General features: G+C 43.5%; 1 protein-coding gene across 3 annotated transcripts in view; it reads left to right on the top strand.

The window, feature by feature from the left end:
- Positions 1-12699, top strand: part of THRB (thyroid hormone receptor beta) — a 463054-nt gene that overhangs the window by 76202 nt on the left and 374153 nt on the right. The gene's annotated exons all lie outside the window — the stretch shown is intronic.

Genomic DNA, 12699 nt, shown 5'->3' on the forward strand with positions numbered 1-12699 from the left:
ATCCAGTGAGATGGAGAAAGTGGACATGAGAGGTACCTGTGTCCTACAGTACTTTGAGATCTGTTCTAGTCTGGTCCTGTGTTATTCCCACGTACTGTTATCTATACCTGTAGCAACCAGGAAAGTGTGTCAAATGTCCTGCCACTGAGAGAGGAAGCAGCCTGGGCAGAACACCTGGGGAAGATGGCCCGCTCACCCTGTTCTTAGAAGTGATCGCCTGGCATCACAGAGGGAAGCAGCCAGGGAGATCTATGTAGACGCTTACGATCCAGACGTTTGTGCTGAGGACATTGTTTTTAAGACACTGAATAGCTCTTAAAGCACATATCCTCGGCTAAGAACTGGATGGCCTCTTTTTATCTGCTTTTTTAATTTAAGTCATACATTCGGGGCCTCCCTGGTTAATAAGTGCCCAGGGCAAAGATAAACCAGGGCTGTTGGCACTCAAGGAGGAAGACAACAGCCACAGACCAAACCAAAAGCCAAGGACAAAGGGTAGACTGAGAAAACATTTGTTGACCTACCTCAGTCTATAATCAGTGAATTTTAGAACTGAAAGGGCCCAGCCTGGGGAAGTTAAGCACCTGTCAGGAGCCCCACGATGACGAGCTGTGAAGTGCTGACTCCTGCCCAGGGTCCTTTCCCCTCCCCCATCCGTGTGCATGGAGGCATGAAATAATGGTTCACACGAGAAAATAACTGACGTGGTGGATTGTCAAGTAGAGACCTAATTTGGGGTGGACTAAACATAGAGTAACAATAGTAATAGAACTCAAATACTTTTTCCGGGTTTATTTCATTTGATCCTCACAAAAACCTTATAAGATGGTGTATTAGCTTCTTTGCTGCTGTGCTATCTGATGACACATTTGGTGGCTTCAGGAAGCCCAAATGTTCTACTGGATGTCAGAATCTGAAACTAAAGTCACTGGACTGTTAGCAGGGCTGGTTCTTCTGGACGCTCAGAGGAGAATAGTGATTTTCTTGCCTTTTTCAGCTTCTGACAGTTGACTTTCCCTTGTGTGTGGTCATTTGCTCCATCGTCAAAGTGGATCACATATAACCTTCTCTCTCTGCGTCCTGTGTACCTCTTACAAAAACTGTGGTTACTCTATTAAAGTATTCGCTAATCTAGGATAATTTCTTCATCAATAAGGCCTTAACTTTACCTAGGTAATGCAGAAATATTTTTCACAGTAGATGAACCAGTGGACACTCCCTGCCCTGTGTACTGGATTCCTTGTTGTTCTACATCCTGGCCAACATTTGGTCATGTCAGGCTCTTAAATGTTGTCCATCTACGAGGTGTCTTCTTGTGGTTTGTACAAACATTGTCCTGATTACTCATAATGTTGAACCTTTTGTCAGTTCTGTATTTACCATTGATGATTTCATTTTTTGTAAATACTGTTTATGTCTTTGCTCATTTTTCTCGATTATAGTACTTATAAGCATGCGTGTTTTATGTGTGTGTATTTTTTTAATGCAAATTCTTTGTCAGTTTTAGAGGTTGCAAAAATCTTGCAATTTATAGCTTGCTATTTCAATTTCCTTATGATATCTTTTAATGAACAGATGGTCTTAATTTTAATGTATTCAAATTTATTAATATCTATGCTTAGTAATTGGTATTTTAATAAATTCTTTCCTCCCATTTCTTCCAAAAGTTTAAAATATGTATTTTTACATTTAAGTCTACAACTCGTCTGGAGTGGATTTTTGTGTGATGTGTCATGAGGTAGGAATCCATTTTTTGTTTTCCCTGTATCAAAAAGAAAACTCACCAGCACAAATTGTTGAATCGTTCATGATATACCCTTTGATAATCAATGCCAGTGCTCTCATAAGTGATGTTTTTATTCCATTTTACCTTTTTAGTGTATGTCATTGGATTGCTTTGTCTATTTTTATGTCGAGACCACATGCCTGCCTTTCCCACCGAGGGTTGTGGGTTTTTCACACCACGTGTCCCTGGCGTCAAAGGCCACTGGCTCTTTAGGAGCCCACCAAGAGACGTCTTGGGATTACAAGCGATATTGTCCATTGCGTATAGTGATTTCCTCGCATAGCCCAATGCTAGTGTTCGCAAAGGGCCTCAACACCGTCGTGGATGGCCATGGCTAAGGGAAGAGGACCAAGAATATGTCCCTTTACCCTCCCTCGGAGGTCTCACTACAGTTTTGGTTTTTTCCTTTCCAGATTTGCTGCCCTATTACTCTGCTGATCGTGTTATGATTTCCTTTATTTTAAATTGCTGTCATACTAGCCTCCCTAAATCTTATGCCCTGGAATTCTTAATTCTTTTTTTTATCTTACATGTAATGCTTTTTGTTTTCTCTCATATGAGCCATTTGCTCAGATTCATTTTGAAATAGGACTATACTATCCCAACTTTCCAGAAATCTTCAACTGTGAGAGTAACCCTTCCTGTCTCCATCCTGCCTCAGTAAAGATTTGGAGGGGAGGAGGCTCACGAACTTATTCCTGGATACATTTCCCCCCAAAATGACTGATTTATTAATTAGCATTCATTCAACTCATCTATTTTCTCTCTCTCTGTTTTTGGTTTTTGGTCGGTCAGCCCTTCTTTTACCATCTTACCCCAAACGTATCTTGGAAGATGTTGTCAAGCTCCTTGCTGAACTAGACATGGATATATTGTGACAGATGTGTTTATACAAGATAATATCACACAGCGTTTATTTGTCTCTGCCTCCGCTCCAACCCCTGGCTTGCCCTTATTGCTTACCGAACCACTTTCTTGTGTTAATATTCAGCAAGCATGTGTTCAAATACAACTTGTAGAATTCCTGTGGATAGGCTATTGTTTCCTATTCCTGCCTCCCCACCCCCCATGCTGCCCCAGCCCTGTCTCGATCCCCCTGGCATGTCTTTATATCTGTGTGGCTTTCTTGTGTGTTTTCCTTCATGACTTCTGAGTAGCGTGCCTGAGCCGACATACGTAGACATAGCGAAAGGAAGTAGGTCATCATGTTCAGTTTTCCTATTTCTCAGTTTCCACTAAAATTATCCAGTTAGGACCTCTTCTTTGCAGTGTGCAAATTACTGTGCTTGATGAAAACTACAGAAGCCACGGAGCGGTTTTGCTTCCCCTGTGTCATGTGCCAGCATTGCACCATCTGGCTGGAGCAGTGGGTCTAGCCCTTCCTGTTCTTACCCTGCGTGTAACCCCAAGCGCTTTTGGCAGTGGTCAGCATATTCTATGCAAGCTTTAGCTCTTCTCCACGTCAGCTTGATGATGTTGTTCTGCTACCCGATCGTGCCGCTCACCACCAAACTGGGGTGGGAGAGATGAAAAAAGCTTGTCCAACCCTAATGATGCTGACCTTAAGCAAAGACCAACATTGTTAGTTAACACCGGCAAATACCGTATATACTTGTGTATAAGCTGAGCTTTTCAACACATTTTTAATGCAGTTTTTGTGGTAAAATTAGGCGCCTCGGCTGATATTCGGGTCGGCTTATACTCGAGTATGTACGGTAAGCTCACTGAGAGCTTATTCCCAAAGAGAATAGGGGACTAGATGGATTGGATCGTTTGAGATGGAGACTCTGCACATGATGTTATTATCACAGAGCAGAGACCTTATGCACCAAATATCCTAAGGCTGGCTCTGAAGTAGCATTGGTGCCTGATAAAAGGAATAACCGGCACTTATCTCCAGTACCTAGCCCAATGCCAGGCATTAGAAACTCAATTATTGACGGAGAACAATGCAAAGATAGAAAGAGATAAGACAGAAGATTCAGCACCCCCACCCCCAGCCACGTGAGGGACTAACGTTGAGTATTCGGAGTTAATCTTTTACGTTACCTTTAAGACAGACTTGACATTTTTCACTTTAAGATCCCACTCACTTTGGTTCACTTGGAACAATTAGTGATGAAAATAAGGAATACACTTCTTTAAAAATGTGCATTTTGCATTAACAGATTAGCCTAAAAACTGGAACAAGTATGGGAACCTTCCTGGTTGAATCAGTACCAAAGGAAACAGAGAGGGAGTGATGGAGATGTTAACGATATGAGTTTCTGGCACCTTTGAGAAAACCCTTGGGGAGTCGGTCAAAGGGAAGACTAAACATACCGTAATACTAGTGATTCAAGGTCAAACATCTCAGATAGGCTTCTGGACTTTTTCTTTTGAAGATTAGTCCTTACAGTTGCCTTGTTAGTTGTTGTTGAGTTTACTCAGAGTCAGAGCAACCTAACAGAAGAAAACATTGCCCCATCCTGCACTATCTTCATGACCGTTGGTATGTTTCAGTCCATTGTTGTGGCTGTGGGCGGGACCTTTCAACAGAGGGGGCTCCCTTCTCAGCATTATCTCAGACTATATCCTGTTGTGATTTTAATTGACTATTATTTGGGGAGTGGGTCACCAGGCCTTTCGCCTCAGTCTTTCTTACTGGAATCTCGCTGGTACCTGTCCACCACAGGTGATGAGAGAGTGGTGGCATATAGCTTCCCACGTGACAGCAACACACAAGCTACCACAGTAGAATAAAGTGACCCTTTAACCTAGTACTCTTTATCAATTTGAGGAGGTGTTAACATTGTTTTTGAAATGCGTGGTTATTAGAAGAGTCCTTTTCTTTTTTATAGGAGTCCTTCCGCGATGTCGTATAGGGCTTTGCAGAAAGCAGTGCCCTGCTGGTATTGTGTGGAATCCCCTTCTAAATTTGCTCAAGCTTTTGTGAAATGAGACGTGGCAGGAGAGATGAGTACTCACCTGCTTAATGGTGTCTCAATTCTAATATCACCATCCCATGTGCTCAATATGCCTTCAGAGTGAGACCCTTCCTGGGTTAGGAGAACACACACTGCGGTGAGCTCTTCCCTGGTTACCCACTGAAAAGGGCGAGGTTTCCCTCAGCCACTGATCCAGCTTCAACACAGGATTTGCTATTTTTAATCACAGAACTTAGAAACTTAATTCAGTTTAAAGAGAGGAAGTTGTCAAGGGAGGGTTGCTAAAAGTTCATGCTAAATTTGCTTAGAACCAGATTGTGTTCATTAATATTTATACATCCACGGTTGGGAAGGGGTGATTGTGCCTTAAAAACACTGGTTCTTCCTTCCCATGTATCACATAGCCTCCTGATGAGCGAAGGTGGGCTCTCATGGTACACTCAGTGGAGCTACAGATGGGAACCATCTGGTGCCTCATCCCCTTTTTGTCTGAATCCTTGTCTTGTCTCTCACATGTCAATGATGAATGGAAGGGTTTCCATCTTCGGCTGAACAATGCCATTTGAATCTCTCCGCTAGCCAAGAGGTTTTTGGCAAGCACTGATGGGCTTAATATTTTAAAGAAACCAGCAATCATTTTAATTCATTAGTGGGGGCCTGTTGTTCTCAGAGTGTTTTTGATTTGTATTTGGGGCATTGGCTTTGTTTTCGATTTACAAGCATATTCCATATGGGTGCATTTTCTCTCTGCAGTGTTAAATCACAGCCACCGAAGGGGGTGGGGGCAGTGTTATGTGATAAAATGGGGAGAGGTTCTTTTGTTCATCTTCTGTACTGAGTAGGAGCCATATGAGGGGTCAGACCAGAAGGACCCCTATATTAACTAGGACTGGGAGTAAATGAGAGTACACAGAATTCAGTTAACCCCAACACTGGGGAGGGAATCTAAAAATCCATGCGGTGTTCCACTTTGTAAGAGGACATTTGGCAGACTTCTCTCGGGTGTCTTGGACACAACACTTACAGAATCTGCCTGCTGAAGGTGCATTTCTAGGATGGAAGCAAAGCAATCAATTCACTTCATTAGCTTTGACAGTCAGAATTCAGTTTACCAAAAAACATATTGCTCTTACTGAATCTTGTATTCAATAAAAAGAAGTGAATCATCAGAAAGCAAGTGGATGACGGAGACTTACACAGAAAAATCATTGCAGAACATATCTTAGGTTTTTGTCGGGATTCAGCCCAATGTCGTACTGCGGCCAAGGCTGTGGTAGTCTCTGTCGCAGTGAAAGCCTGCTACCCTGTGTAATCGGGGCAGTAGTTGAGATGGAACATTGCACAATATTTCTATTATTTACCCATGCTGATTAGTGTGGTTACCTATGGCACTTACTACCTGCCAGGTGCTGTTCTAAATGCTGTTTATGTTTTTTCACATTTTTAATCCTTACCACCATCCTAATAATTATATCCTATTATTATCCTCAGAGTCCCTGGGTCGTAAGTAACCCCACTGTCATCTCGTTGACCTTGATTGACAGTGACTGTATAGGACAGAATAGAACTGGCCCTGTAGATTTCTGAGACAATAAGTCTTTGCAGAAGCGCACAGCCTCATCTGTTTCTTGCAGAAATGCTGGTGAATTTGAAATGTCAACTTTATGGTGAGCTGCCCACTGCTTTTCCTACAATCTACCAGGGCCCTGGACTGCTAACCAAAAGGTTTGAGATTCAAGTCCACCCAAAGATGCCTGCCTAGAAAGTTCTGGTGATCTTCATCATGAAAAGTAACCATTGAAAATCTTGTGGAGTACAGTTCTGCTGTGACGGCCACAAGGCTATCATGGGTAGCCTTGGCATGGCAATTTCTTTGTTTTTTGGTGACAAATCAGCTCATTTATTTTTCCTTGTGCCCATCTGGTACTTGTCTGCATGCATAAAACCTTCTTACAGAGTTGTAAAAATTCAATTTTGGATTCAGCTTTTGAAAAGCAATGGTAATATTGCAAACTGTTTTCCATATTGTTACTGGGTCTTCATAATGATTGTTATGATGGTTTAAATAGTTCTATTGGTACACACTTCCCATGCCAAACAATTTAATCATTCAGTCATATTAGCGATTTGTATAATCATCACCACAATCAATTTGAGGACATATTGTTCTCATACTTATTGTTATTAACTCTTCATTTCTCCCCATCATCCCCTGCCATGACCCTAGGCAATTATTAATCCAGGTACTTTCTCTAGAGATCTATGTATCCTGGATTTCATATACAAAACCATCATATAACATGTAAACAGGAAGTAAGCAAACAAACAAAACCAGTGGCAACGACTAAACATAAAATACCCTCAGTGGAAAATAAAGCAGAAATAGTAAAGCTGAAATAACTTTAAAATGAGTCAAAAAGGACCCAATGATAAGGTAGTGCATTTTAACCTACCTGGATCGTCCCTGCTTCCTGTCACCTTTCCCCTGCACCACCACCATGCTCGCCCTACTTCTACCTCTCAGTAATTCCTCTCAGCTAGATTGCTGTTGCTCCCCAAACCCTAGGATCGATACGTCCTCATTGTTTGTTTTTTCATTTTTGTTGATTTTAATTCCCTAGTTGTTCCCTGTCTATAGTGTTGTTTGCTCACCGCTCCCTTCCCCCACCTCAGGGTGAAGGATTTTTAAAGAACATTTTGTCACTGTGTATCAACAGCCCCCCAATATGCATATAATTTTGATCAAGCAATAGCACATTTAGGGATATCTGAGAATGGATTTTAGCATAATGAAATAAATAGATTTTTAAAAGCCTTACTTATAATAGCAAGAATTTGAAACAACTGTTTTGTTAAATATATATTACCTATCCATATGACATAACTTAGAAATTGTGTATGAAAACATTAATCACTGCTCACCTCATCCTCATTGCCATTGAATCAAGTGTGCCTTACAGTGACCCTACAGGACATGGTAGAACTGCACCTGTGGGTTTCTGAGATTAATGAATCTTTACAGGAGCAGAAAGCTACCTCGCTCTCCTGTGGAACAACTGGTGGTTTCAATCTGCTGACCTTTGGTTCTGCAGCTCAATGCTTGGTCAGTACTCCACCAAATCTCCTTTGTCACTATTAGGGTATAAAAGCTACCGCATATACTTGATTATAAGCCGACCCGAATATCAGCCGAGGCACCTAATTTTACCACAAAAACTGCATTAAAAATGTGTTGAAAAACTCAACTTATACACGAGTATATACGGTAAATGGAAAAGCATGTTAAGAAGGTTCTAAAACAGTATATATATATAATGATATTTTTTATTTAGAAATTATTTTCTGAAATTTTGATAATGTGATATTATTGTTAATATCAGGAGCCCTGATAACAGTGTGTTATGGTTTGGGCTGCTAACCACAAGGTCAGCAGGTTGATCCCACCAACCTCTCATGAGACAAGGATGAGGCTGTCTTTTCCCCTAAAGATTTACAGTTCTGCTTGGTCCTACAGGTTCTCTCTGAGCTGAAACAACTTGATGGCAGTCAGGATTTTTTTAAATTGTTAATATTGATATTTAAAAGTAGTATTGCAGTTCATTTTTGTTTTCTCCCTAGTGCCTTTTCTGTTCTGTGAGCACACAATAAAAATGAATTAAAGTATCAGAAACAAAATAATATATTTTATATTTTGAAATGTTGTCACTAGAGTTTTCTAGCTCTGTAAGGAACAAGATAATTTGACAAATGGAGGGAGAAAGGCTCCAGAGTGGCAAAAATGTAATGGGATCCTGGGGAAGAGTTCAGGCACGTGCTTTCTTTAATTTTTGTCACGTAGCTCAGGAGCTCCAAACCGGAGCCTTCAGCACAATTGCCTGGTGGGGTCTCAGACGTTGCATTTCTCAGAAGCTCCCTGATTTCTGACGCTGCTTATGGAGAGACTTCATTTGGAGAAACACTGGTTTCGGTCCTATCTTGCTTTCTTAGCTGTTATCATGGAAACATCCCAAGTGGGTGGCAGTAGCAAACAGAAATTCATTTTCTCCCAGTTTGGAAGGCCGGTAGTCCGCAGGCGGGTCCCTGCTCTAGGAGGAAATTCCATTTCTCTGTTAGCTCTGGAAGGAAGCCTGTCTCTTTTCAGCGTCCGTTCCTTTCCTTGATCTACTGGCGATATGTCTCTTCCTCTCCATTTGCACTCAGTTCCTTGTGCCTCATCTGTTCTTTTTATTTCTCAAAGGTCATTGGTTTAAGTGGACCCTGATCTCTGTTGTGCCCCATTCGCATAACAAAGGCAACACCAATTCCGAATAGAATGTGTGTCAGAGTAGAATTTTGCTCCCTGGGATGTCCCAGTGGCTGATGTTTGGAAATGGATCACCAGGCCTTTCTTCTCCTGGCATGGATGAGTGAATTTGAACCTCCAAAGTCTGTTAGCAGCTAAGAGTGTTAGCTGTTTGTACCACCCAGGGACTCCACTTTAGGGGAGGGGCATCGTCGAATGACAAAAGAAAAAAGGGAGAATATTAAAGGAGCTCAATCGCCAGCACCAACTGCAGGTATTGTACTTTCACTCATTTCATTCAGAACAACCTCATCGTTCTATGTTGTCAGGAGGGCTATCCACTATGCTGAGATCTGAACCTGTCACTGACCAGCTAAGCCCCCAGCTGCGACAGGGTGGAACTGCTCGGTAGCGTGTTCTTGGCTGTCTGTCGCCTTTAGGGAGACACATTGCCAGGCCTTTCTTCTGTGTTGTCGCTGTGTGGCTTTGAGCAGCCTCTGGGAGCATAGGCAAGCACAGACCATCTCGACACACACACACACACACACACACACACACACACACACACACACCCTTATGAAAGAACTGAGCAGTGTGTTGGGTGCCGCAGCCGCACCTTGAGTCGTAAACACGACTCCGTTGGATTAATAAAACCTGAGGATCTAGGAGACGCACTAGGGCTGTGGTTCCCAACCTGTGAGTCGCAACCCCTTTGGGGGTTGAATGAGCCTTTCACAGGGGTTGCCCGATTCCTAACAGTAGCAAAATGACAAGTGATGAAGTAGCAACGGAAATCATTTTATGGTTGGGGGTCACCACCACATGAGGAACGGTATGAAAGGGTCGTGGCATGAGGAAGGTTGAGGGCCACGTGGAAATCAAGGCTCAAAGAGATGCTTGACTTGCTGAAGGATTGGCATCAAACGCTCACCATGAACCTGCAGCCTGGACAAAACCAGGCTGAAGAGAAGATTAGGAAAGGTTCGCCTCAGAGGTCGTCTCAGGCAGAAACATGCTTCTCGGTTACCACCTGGAAATGGCAGACAATTGGGGACGACAGGGCCTCCACAGCTTCACTCAGCACTGAGCTTCGCCACCTTGGTAGCTGGTCCCGGGAGAGCCTCACGGGAAAAGAGGACGCAAGAGGAAAACGCATCTTATGTCAACATGGTAGCGGGCTCACGGGGAGAAGGGTCTAACATTGGCTGAACACCATGCCTTCAGGTCATGGTACGCTTCTCATCCAGCACGTCCCCAGAACAATTCTATGAGATCAAGAGGTTCATCTCTTAGAGGGAAGGAAACAGATGATAAGTGATATTGTCACTTGCATAGGTTTACCCAGCTGGGTGCATCTCTGGGTTGAATAAATGGTTAAAGTGCTCTGCAAGATAGGCTTGCCCATCTCCTTCTGCACCACGGTCCGCCATGGGGACCCCGCAGAGCGCTCTTCTACTCTGGGGTGACATGTGTAGGCTTTCCAAGGGCAGAAACGGACTCAATGAAAACTGGTCAGCCCACCTGGGCATTCAAGGCCAGCTGTGTCTGACCTTCAATACAGTTATGCTCTTAACAGCTCCAGACCATCGTCAAGGTAAAAATAAAAATAAATAAAAACCTGCTCCTCATGGGTGTGTTATTATTGGGCTGCCTCCCAACTTTCCAGAAGTAGATAAAAATATGATTAAAGATTTACCATTGATAATATCAGGCATTGCTGTCTGCCAAACTTCTTTCTGGTTGGGTCCTGCCCTGACGAAAGGTTTTCAGAGCTTATCACAGCTTCTATGGGAATGTGATGGAGATGTGATATCAGATCACTGGGCAAAGTGATTCTGTGCAGTGTGGTTTTTAATAAGCTACTTACATCAAGAGTTTTAGATCCATAAAGTCCAGTAAAGTAGGGATCCCGAGACCTTAAATCTGTTTTACTTTAACCTTTTCCATGTTGAATGATTTTTCTACTCTGAGGTTTCGTTTAAGCCATGTGTTTTCAGTAACAGAGGGCATTTTGAATGGAATAGTGGAATTATTTCGAGAGACTGTAGATTCTCATACAATTAGGGGGACATAAATATCCAAGGGTCTGAAGTGCTGGGGTTTCTAGGATGAGGCTTATATGGTCAGATGTGTGCAGTCATTCAGGCCCCAACCAGTAGGATAGCACCTTCCCACCACATTCCAGACGCAGAAAATGTAGGTGGGCTCTCTGCAGTTATGTCCCAAGGGTCAAATAAACCCGGTGACTCATGTGACCCCTTTGGGTCTCAATTGAAAAATGAGGACCAGATAAAAATGGTGAAAAATATTTCATGGTAATTCAAAGCCTAAGTAGAATTTTCCTCATCTCGTGCACTTTAGACAGGTGAAAATCTTACTTTCTGGGATGGTTTCCCCAGTTTTTGCTTCTCAAAGCTGAAAGAATTCCTGCAGCAGAAGCATTTTTGTAAATCCAAGTAACTTATGTTACAGTCTCAAATAGTACACGCTATCAGTAGAAAGGGCAAAAGGCCTCGTGGGGGACCACGCAAGAGTTTGCAAGTGAAAGTGGCTGCTTCGGCGAAGCGTGAAAAACGACGTGGGAAAAATGTCTGGGAGGAGGCCAGGAAGCCAGCAAAGGAATGCCAGAGTGAAAGAGAGCCAGTGCCCTGGGTCTGCTTTTTCCTGGGGGGCAGGTAGAGAGGTGGGGGGAGGGGGACGTGGTGGAGGGTATTGGCCATTCTTCGTGACTGAGTTCAGGTGCAGGTGTGATGTCGTGTTGCTGATTTCAAATGGGCATGCCCAGGTTGACCTTCCTCTGCCTGCCTAGGTGACCTTCACCTGCACATGCCCAGCTTTGGGTCTTCCCCATAGGAGTCTAATGTGTGCCTGATTTCTTTCAGACCCCGTTCTGGTGGCATGGTCACTGAGTGTAGGCATTCGTGGAGACCAGCCCCTTTGGTCCCTTATCTTCCTACCTCTCAAGACCAATCTCTCAAAAAGGAGCTGTTGCTCAGTAAAGTACAAGGCCAGCCAAAATGAGGAAGGCCCCCCATGAGGTAGACTGACACTGGATGCACAGTGAGCTGAACCCTACCGACCACAGTGAGGGTGGCAAAGGACCAGGCGGTGTTTCATTCCGTTGTTCACAGGACCGTGATGAGCCAGGGCCGACTTGACAACAAGTAGAACTTTCGTTTAATGCCCAGGGCAGGAATCCCTGAATCAACTCTCCCTTTAGGGGATTCGTTAACTGAGGAGGAAGAAAGGAAACAAGAGAGGGGATTCCCTATTGTAAGGACACAGAAGATCCCCGAGTGAACGGGCTTCCACCACTGGCCCTGGTGCCATTGGCATGTCTACCTCTAGCAGCCTGAGTTGTTACCTGGAATAACATTGAGCTTGGCCCCAGACTGAGCAAGGTGATGTAGGATGCTTAGTCACCAGGCAGAGATGAGGATGGGGAAGACTCCAGATTTTCCTAATACTTCATTTCAGCCACTGTTTAACTCTTTCTCTCTCTACGTCAGTGCCCCGTGGGTAAGAACTCAGTAAGCCAGCCTCTAGCTAGTGTTCTAGGACTGATCTGGAGTAGCTTTCGTGTCATGGCTTCAAGTTCAGCTGATATCTTAGTTGGTTAGTGGTGCTATACCAGAAATACCCCAAGTGGGTAGCTTTAAGGAACAAAAAGTGATTTTGTCTCCATTCAAGAGGCCAGCGGTCTG

Source organism: Echinops telfairi, unplaced genomic scaffold, assembly GCF_000313985.2.
Source record: "Echinops telfairi isolate 266 unplaced genomic scaffold, ASM31398v2 ScPeMD7_7420;HRSCAF=8458, whole genome shotgun sequence".
Lineage (NCBI taxonomy): Eukaryota > Metazoa > Chordata > Mammalia > Afrosoricida > Tenrecidae > Echinops > Echinops telfairi.